The sequence below is a fragment of the Kryptolebias marmoratus genome, linkage group LG22 (assembly GCF_001649575.2).
Source record: "Kryptolebias marmoratus isolate JLee-2015 linkage group LG22, ASM164957v2, whole genome shotgun sequence".
Classification (NCBI taxonomy): domain Eukaryota; kingdom Metazoa; phylum Chordata; class Actinopteri; order Cyprinodontiformes; family Rivulidae; genus Kryptolebias; species Kryptolebias marmoratus.
The window spans coordinates 1669325-1677738 of record NC_051451.1 but is presented as its reverse complement, the minus strand read 5'-3'; the positions used below and the strand labels follow the sequence as shown (position 1 = coordinate 1677738).

Here is an 8414-nt window from a genome sequence, read left to right as displayed (position 1 = left end):
AGGAACAACATCAGACATCTCAGTCCAGAAATGTGCAGTTCTAGGCACAGCCAAGATACTGCGCAGAACCCTCAAGCTCCCAGGCCTCTGGTAGAGGACCCGAGCTCAGAGGATGAAACAAAAGACCACCCGCGGAGGGTGAGAAGGGAATTATCCATCCATTTTCTTTACCCGCTTCTCCATTTTCGGGTCGCTGGGAGCTGGTGCCTATCCCCAGCAGTCACTGTGTGAGAGGCGGGGGACATCCTGGACAGGTCGCAAGTCCATCACGGGGCCATATATATGGATGTAATGAAAATATATCCTTCAATAAACATTGTTATGTGGTTAAATTTAAAAACAAAAACACCAACATCTGACCAGTTTAAATGTGGTTAACCGACTGACTTTAAGGAGACAGAGGAGCTTTTAAATTTGTTTTATTTGACAGTCTGTTTGTTTAAAATTTTACAGCACCAGCTGTAACTATGATGGTTTATAAATGTTGCTTAGTTTTATTTTTAGATCTAGGATATCAGTAAGAAAAAAAATCAGTGCACACACAGCTTTTAACTGATAGTTTAAGATGAAACTGAACTTATCACTTGAGAAGAATTTTACACAAGCAACTTTGTAACTACTTGAGTAACTGTACTTACACTTTAGTACGAGTAGTTATTTTAGTACTCTTTCCACCTATGAAATTAAGAGCTTTACCTTTTGACTCAGCTCTATCTTTACCGTTGCAGATGAGGCCCACACCAATCTCCCACTCCATCTTACCATCACTCATGAACAAAAATTCTCAGGAACTTGATGTGCTTCACTTGAAGCAGAAACTCCACTCCAGCTTGGAGGGAGCATTACACCTTTTTCTGTTTGAGAACTGTGAATGAAAATTTTATCATATTTCTGGTTTAAAAGAATGCTTGTTATTTGTAGTTCATGATTTCTATATCACGTTATCAGAAGGACATTCATACCCCTGGCTTTGGATATGTCATGGCCAGGTTGATAGTACATTCCGTTTAAATTAAGCCATGCCACCATAGAGGACAGTAGGTGTCATGCATTGTCTACAAGCCCATCTTAGAGGTTGATTGGCTCATAAGTTTAATTGCATTTAGATCACGAGCGGCAAAATGAATAAATATCTCCTGTTTTGTTGATAATGTTGTCACAACTTCATCAGACTTTCACTTTCACTCTCTGTATGAACCCATGTCCATTCCTAGCCATTATGTAATAAATCATCAAAAAAGACAGTTTTGATTTGTCTAATTATTTGAGTTCATCATTGTTTCAGAGAAATTCCACAACAGAACCATGGCCTCAGTCCTACAGGAGCTGACTCTCATTCTAGCTGCTTCAAACTTGGCTATGAATCACCCCAGTGTTTGCTGAAGGTTATGGCTTGAAGTCACCAACAGAACCACTTCATCTGCAAAAAGAAGAGACGAGATCCCTAGGGTCCTAAGCCAGACACCCTCCTCTTCACGATTGCACCTTTAGATCTTGTCCATGAACAACACAAACAGGATCAGTGCTGATGTCCCCAGTCCAGGGGCTGCTAGTGATGGTGGGGTTAAATCCTGGTTGAATAATAATATTCACCAGTTGAATGAAGACTTCCTGGGGGCATGAACCAAAACCCTGAAGATATTGTGAACACTGCTCAGGAGTCATGGCCACAACTGATAACTGCGGAAGCAGCTGTTAGCTCTGTGGACCAGTGCTCTAATTGTACTCTCCATGTGTATGAAATAAATTCTTAAATTGAAAAATAGGAGCTTGATTCTTACAATTTAAACACATTTTCACTGTTATGGTATTTTAGGCACACCATATAGAGAAGATGGCTGCCTATGTGTGCCAGAACAGATTTGCTCTACAAAAAGTATATCTCAAGCTGAATTCCTAATTGCATGACTTTTTTTATTGAATGAATACTGAATCCAGCATCGGAGGAGGCAAGCCACATTATTTTAATAGTAACCTGTTTGTTTGACCCTCAACCATCAGGACTGTTTGTGAATTGGTGCATAAAGGTGTGTGTGTGTGTGTGTGTGTGTGTGTGTGTGTGTGTGTGTGAAGGGGGTGGGTGGGTGGGTAAGCTTATGTGTAACAGAAGGACAGAAAAACTGACTGTATATAGATATTTAAAGTGTGTTCATGTTATGTGGGTGTATATGTGCGAGTATGCCACCTGGAGATGCACAGGTAAAAGAGTGCTGTGAACAATAGAAGGCCCACCATCTACAGCATCCAAGAGCAGAAAGGACGGGTGGATCCAGCCCAAGAGAGCAATAGCAGCCCCAGGTAAACAGACACCCGGCACCACCCAAAGTCAGCTGCACGTCTGCACAAAGGTAGGTCATGAGCGAAGCACAGGGTCAGCAGCCTCCAGGTCAAAGAGGTATGGGGCGAGACGCAGGGCACCAGCCCCCCCAACCTAGTCATGCCACCACCTCCTGTCGTGCAGGCCAAGCCTGGGACCCAACCCCCCAACACACCGAGCAGGCACCAGTCTACCGTGGCAGCCGGAACCCAGGAGGACCAAGGTGATAGGGCATATAACTCGCTGGTGAGCCAACCTCCCGAGAGGGCTAGAGGAAGGGGAATGCCCACCAGAGCCCAGCATAGCCCCCAGGACCCCAGTCGAGTTGTCATCCCCAGGAGCCATGGACCCACCTAGCGGGACCCCACCACTCCTCAACGTAGGCTGAGCACCCATACGAATAATCCCACACCAAGGGAGCGGCAACTCGCAGGCAACCCCCTCAAGATACCGTCAGATACCCCCAACCACCCACACAACCCTGGCCCCTGCCAAACCAGCACAGGTGCCAGGACGGGAACAAAGGGGGGGATCATGCCTCTCAGGCCTAGTCTAGGCCCTTCAGTCTACGTTACTACTATAGTCACAAACTCTGGATGGTGACTGAAAGTATGAGATTGTGGATACAGGCAGTTGAAATGAGTTTTCTCCCCAGGGTAGCTCCCTTCGAGATAGGGTGAAAAGTTTTGTTATCTGGGACTCAGAGGAGAGCCGCTGCTCCTCTACATTGAGAGAAACCAGTTGAGGTTGTTCAGGCAACTGGTAAAGGCCCCCACATACTCGGACGTACTGTGCGTACTCCGTGAGCAGCGCAGACTCCATGCGTATTATCTGTGGACGGTTGAGACCTCATATTCGAGCATACAGACTGCCTGAAATTCTCTGGTAACAAATTTTAGTCATGGCGTCAACAGACGAGGAGCAAGAATGTCTCCCGTCATTTTACAACGGTGTTTAGCCAAGACAGCATAGAAAAAATTGGTGGGACAACTCCCTTTGCCCCATCCCAACTTTTTCCTCCCATCTTTTTTCTTGCCTTAATAAATCTGTCCCTGAGGTACTTCCATTTAGCTTGACAAAGTACCTCATCCTTACCCAGGGTCTGAGCTATTTCCTTCCACAAATTTCTTGCTCTCTGAATGTCCTTATATTCTCTCATTGATGTATCATAAATATTTCTTTTTCTAATCTCCTCTGTGAGACACTCTTCAAAATTTGACTCCATTTTCATCCACAAGATGGTGCCAATTCTCAACTGAGAGTGGTTTGTGTTGCATACAAAACAGTTCGATGTGAACACCGTTTCTCGCTGGGCAGTTTTTGGTGCGACACCAAGTACACGTACGCAACCATAAAAAATTATCTTTCTGTGTAAATGTCCAGCAGAGGTCAGCTTCAAGTCCGTGTTGAGTCCACCTTGAGTACTTGCAGACCTCCATGGAGTGAAGTACACCCGAGTATGTGGGGGCCTTACCTGGATGCCTCCCTAGGTAGGTAGGTACATTTATTTATATAGCACTTTTCAGCACAAGGCGACTCAAAGTGCTTTACAACACAAGAACAAAATTACAGACAAAGTTACAGAATGAAACACAAAAGCTAAACAAGATAAACTAAACTAAGTGTACAGTTGGGATAAGTAATCTAAAACATGAGAATGCTAAGCTAATGATACCGAGCTTTCTAAATGGTACCAGACCCTCTATACGGCCGACATAACAATTACTAACTAAGGTCTAAACATAACTAAATTAAGGTACTAACATTACCAAGGCCCGCTAAACAGCCAACGTGAGAGATGCTAAGATAAACTAAACCCCTAGGGGGGTGTTCAAGTGGGAGGAGACCCCATGGCAGACCCAGGACACACTGGAGAGACTACGTCTATCGGCTGACCCGAGAATGCCTTGGAAGAGGGGCCTGGGGAAAAAGATGTCTGGACCTCCCTGCTCAAGCTGCCACCCCTGTGGAATAATACAGGTACAGGGGTGTCTGTGTGTAGGGGTGATGTGTGTATGGATGGGGTATTGTTTTGGGTACAGAGTAAGCTGCATTATTTTACACAATATAAACCACACCACTAAAGACAGCATAATCAAAGGGACATGTTATTTGTTGCAAGCCTAAAAAATAACCCCTGAAAAAAAAACTGATTGACTTTTTCTCATGGAGGTTCAGTACATATAGTCTCAGCAGTCAGAGCGTTTAAAGAAAAACTAGCCATTTTAAATGACTTGATCAAAAATTTGTAATCAGTAGTAAATTTTTGTGTAACTCGGTGAACCAATAATATTTTCTGACTCGTCATTCTTTTTTATTACTCCTCTTACTACAAATTGTTTTTACTACCATTCTGTGCCCTTCCTAACTATTTCCTTTGTATAATCAATTCTTGAACCTTTAATCAATCTGTCCTCCCAACCCTCACCCCTACCCACTTTGAATTCTCTTTTCACTAAATCTTCCTTGCATGTGTCATCCTGCCTCCGTTTTTCCTCCTTCTTTGAGTTGTCCACCCAGGTAATAAATTCTGGAGAAACTGCTAATAAATTATTCAATTAGATTGTGGCTCTTCAGGCTTTGAGAGAAAACAGTCAGATGGGTGATGGGGAATGCAACAAAGTGGGAAAATGTGAAAAAGTCGCCAAGAAAGAAAAAAAGATTATGAAATTTGAGACAAGAAGCAGACGTATAAAGCTAAAAAAAAATAATCACCAAACAGTTGATCAGGCAACAGGAGATGTGAGAATCACTCTGGTCAGGCAATTCTTTAAGCAGATCAGCAGTAAAAAAATCAAGAAAAAAAAATCAGTCAAACAAAGCTAAACAAAAGGTCAGTTTATCTGTGCTAATGGACACAGATTTTGATTAAATTTGTTTTTGTAATGAGGAGCAAAGGACTGCATATCATCCTTCATCTTCATGCCAGAGTTTTAAACTAAGATCATCTTAAGTACAAAATTGTTAATTTATAGCTATTTTGCTCAAAGCTTGAAAATAATTGTATGCACATTCTCATGTATATCATATCTTGCATGATCTGTTAATGTTTGAAGTATGTGATGAATGACTCTCAGCTATAATTTCGCTAAATTTTAGCTCAGTATCTGTAAAATTCACTGAGGCGTCTCTGTTTTTATGTAGATTAAGATCAATGAGCTGTGGTGGCCATCATAAATTGGGTTGACTTCAAAATTTACCACTTGTAAATGTACAGACAATAATTTTCTGAGAGTTTCATTGAAATCAATCCAGTGGTTCAGGAGATATTTTGCTGACACAGATACAGAATTAACTCTAATTGATAATGCCATGGTTTTAAGCAAAATGTTGCACAATGTATTGAGCTAGAAGTGAAACGATTGTTTGTATTCGGTCTCCTGAAGGGTTCAGCCAATCATAGTACAAAGTTTTAAAAAAATATATTACAATGATTAAAAGTAATGGATGATGTTTCAGTTCTATGCAATTTTTATTATTACTTTTTTATTTTATTATTATATTGATTCAACATACATAAAATTGGTATCATTGTAAAGGAAAATTAATATACTTTAGCACAGTAGTGTTGCTTTTGGAAAAAAAAAATATTCTAAAAAAAGACTTTTGATGGTGGGAAGTTAGGACTTTTTCCGTGATCAGCATGCGTTCTCTCCCATTCCTGAGTGGAAAGAGCATCACTGCCGGTACCTACTAAAAGAATCAAACACTGTTTCCAAAAATATTCTGAACATATATATACTCAACTTCAAGCAGCAGAGGACAAAAAAATTGAACAATTTTTAGATCTAATACATGTACAAAAGATCACAGATAGTCAGAATAGTCAACTAACAAATAAGATAACAGATGAGGAAGTAAAAGAGGCAATCATGAAAATAAGGGGGGGGGGATCCCCAGGAGCAGACGGCTTCACCCCTGAGTGGTATAAAGTCATGCAGGATTACTTCGCTCCAACTATGGTTAAGGTGTTGAACTGGGTACTGGAAAAAAAGTACAATTCCCCCCTCATGGAAAGAGGCAATATTCTCTATTATTTCTAAAGAGTGTAGGGATCAACTGGAAAATAAAGAACCGTGAGTGTCGTAAATATTGACTACAAATTACTCACTGCTATATTATCAAAGAGACTAGAATCTATACTACCAGATTTAATACACAATGACCAAACATGTTTCATCAAACAAAGACAAGAATTTGGTTTCTGCTAGTAGTAAGAAGACAAGCTGTGTGGAAAATGCAGGCATCGATCCCGCTACCTCTCGCACGCTAAGCAAGCACTCTACCATTTGAGCTAACTCCCCTTAACTTTGGTAAAGACAGGTAAGAACTATCCGATTTTTGTAATCATGAACCCTGACGCGTCTTTAGACTGCTCGCAATTGTTTTTGTATTTGTCTACTCGTTGTTTTATGACTCTGAACGCATGTGCTTCCAGACGAGGTGGCCGAGTCGTTAAGGCGATGGACTGCTAATCCATTGTGCTCTGCACGCATGGGTTCGAATCCCATTCTCATCGTGCGGTCTCTTGTGTCTTCTGAAAACTTATGTTCACCGGAGAATTATGACCTTTCCCTTTTTCAACCGAGCTGTCAGACAAACAATAGCTTTCTGTGTGACAGCATGTCATCTTTTAGCACCTCAAATAACTTCTTTGCACACATTTCAAAGCTAGATGTTGGTTTTTCCTCTTAGGTGTTTGAAATTGGGAACCCGCTTCTCCCTTTCGTCATCGTTCGTGGCTTTGGTTTTTTGTGAAGTACTTCAAAAAGGACACGCCAGCTACCTTTTTCATTTTGGACAAAATAAAGACTACTGGAAACACCGTATATCCCAATACACAAAGCTGTTTTGCAGTGAAACTGTAACGTTTCTGTTGCGCTTCGGCCTTTCGTTTAAATGACAACTGCGATCGGATTCACCGACAGCAACACGTTTTCAATCTAGCTCTCAGGAGCAAACTTTTTCGGACACTCACATTTGCATTTCAAAAGAAGTCGCAACTTGTGAAATAGCATGTGCGCACCACACCCGGCTGCAGTCAAAAGTGGCCCTGCGCATGCACGAGTAGATCACCAACAGTAATAATGGCGGTTAGCAGAGTGGTGTTTGTGCTGCTCACCCTTTGCAACACGTAGCAGCAACCCAACCTGACTGTCGGCCCGAACAAACGTCCGTGCATTCACCATTTTTACAAGTAACTGCTTGCACGCTCGAGAGATTGCTGCCTGTGTGCATTTGGTGTCAGCGCCAGCTAGTGACCGGGAATGGAAACTACGGTGTGTTCACCGAGCATAGCAGCACCGTGTAGTCCTAACTTTTGTTCAATAAAACACGTCACCTTCAGAGTTTCGTCCTTTTCGTCCTTGTTAACTAAGTTTCGTCCTTTCGTCCTTGTTAACTAAGAGTACGATCTTCGACATGGTGCAGTGGCCTCTTACATTATTCGAAGGCTCTTGCCTTCTTGTTTAAAGTAAGAGCTAAGCAAAGTTGGAGAATGTGGGTACTGATCCCACTACCTCTCACATGCAAAGCCAGCACTCACCCGTTTGAGCTAATTCCCCTACGAACAGCTGCGAGGACGATCCAATTTCAGAAAATTAAGGGGACACGTCACCTTCAGAGTTTCGTCCTTGTTAATGTTGAGGAGACAAAATATTACCAAAATGAAACTCAAACTTTAAAAAAACCTCTCCTCACGATGGACCGGAAAATGCACAGAGAAACCAGGAGTCAAAAATGGTCAGAAGCAGAATCTTCAGTTTAAAAGATTTATTGGCCTTAGTACTAAGGGAGACACTCCTTACCAGCTCACAGCAGGAACACCAGAAGATGTCTGACCTAAATCACTAAAACATAGCATTTTAACCTAAACAAAAAGCTGGCCCATCCTCATTTAGTCATCTCTCCGGAACCCTATATATGGACTTGTTTTTCTCCATCTTCTGCAGGTGTCCTCCTTCGGAGGGGTTCCGGTTTCCGCTTAGCTGACTCCCCCAGACCGCGTTATCTTCCATGCTTGGTACCTGCAGTCCCATAAACTCCCATGACCTCACCAGCTAGTGCAGAGTTACACTCATCCTTAGGTTAATACAAT

At 42.1% G+C, this 8414-nt stretch overlaps 1 non-coding gene across 1 annotated transcript; it reads left to right on the top strand.

The window, feature by feature from the left end:
* The first annotated feature begins 6754 nt into the window (after positions 1–6754).
* trnas-gcu lies at positions 6755–6836 on the top strand. The gene has a single exon. It is a non-coding gene; the product is annotated as a tRNA-Ser (tRNA).
* Positions 6837–8414: the final 1578 nt, after the last annotated feature.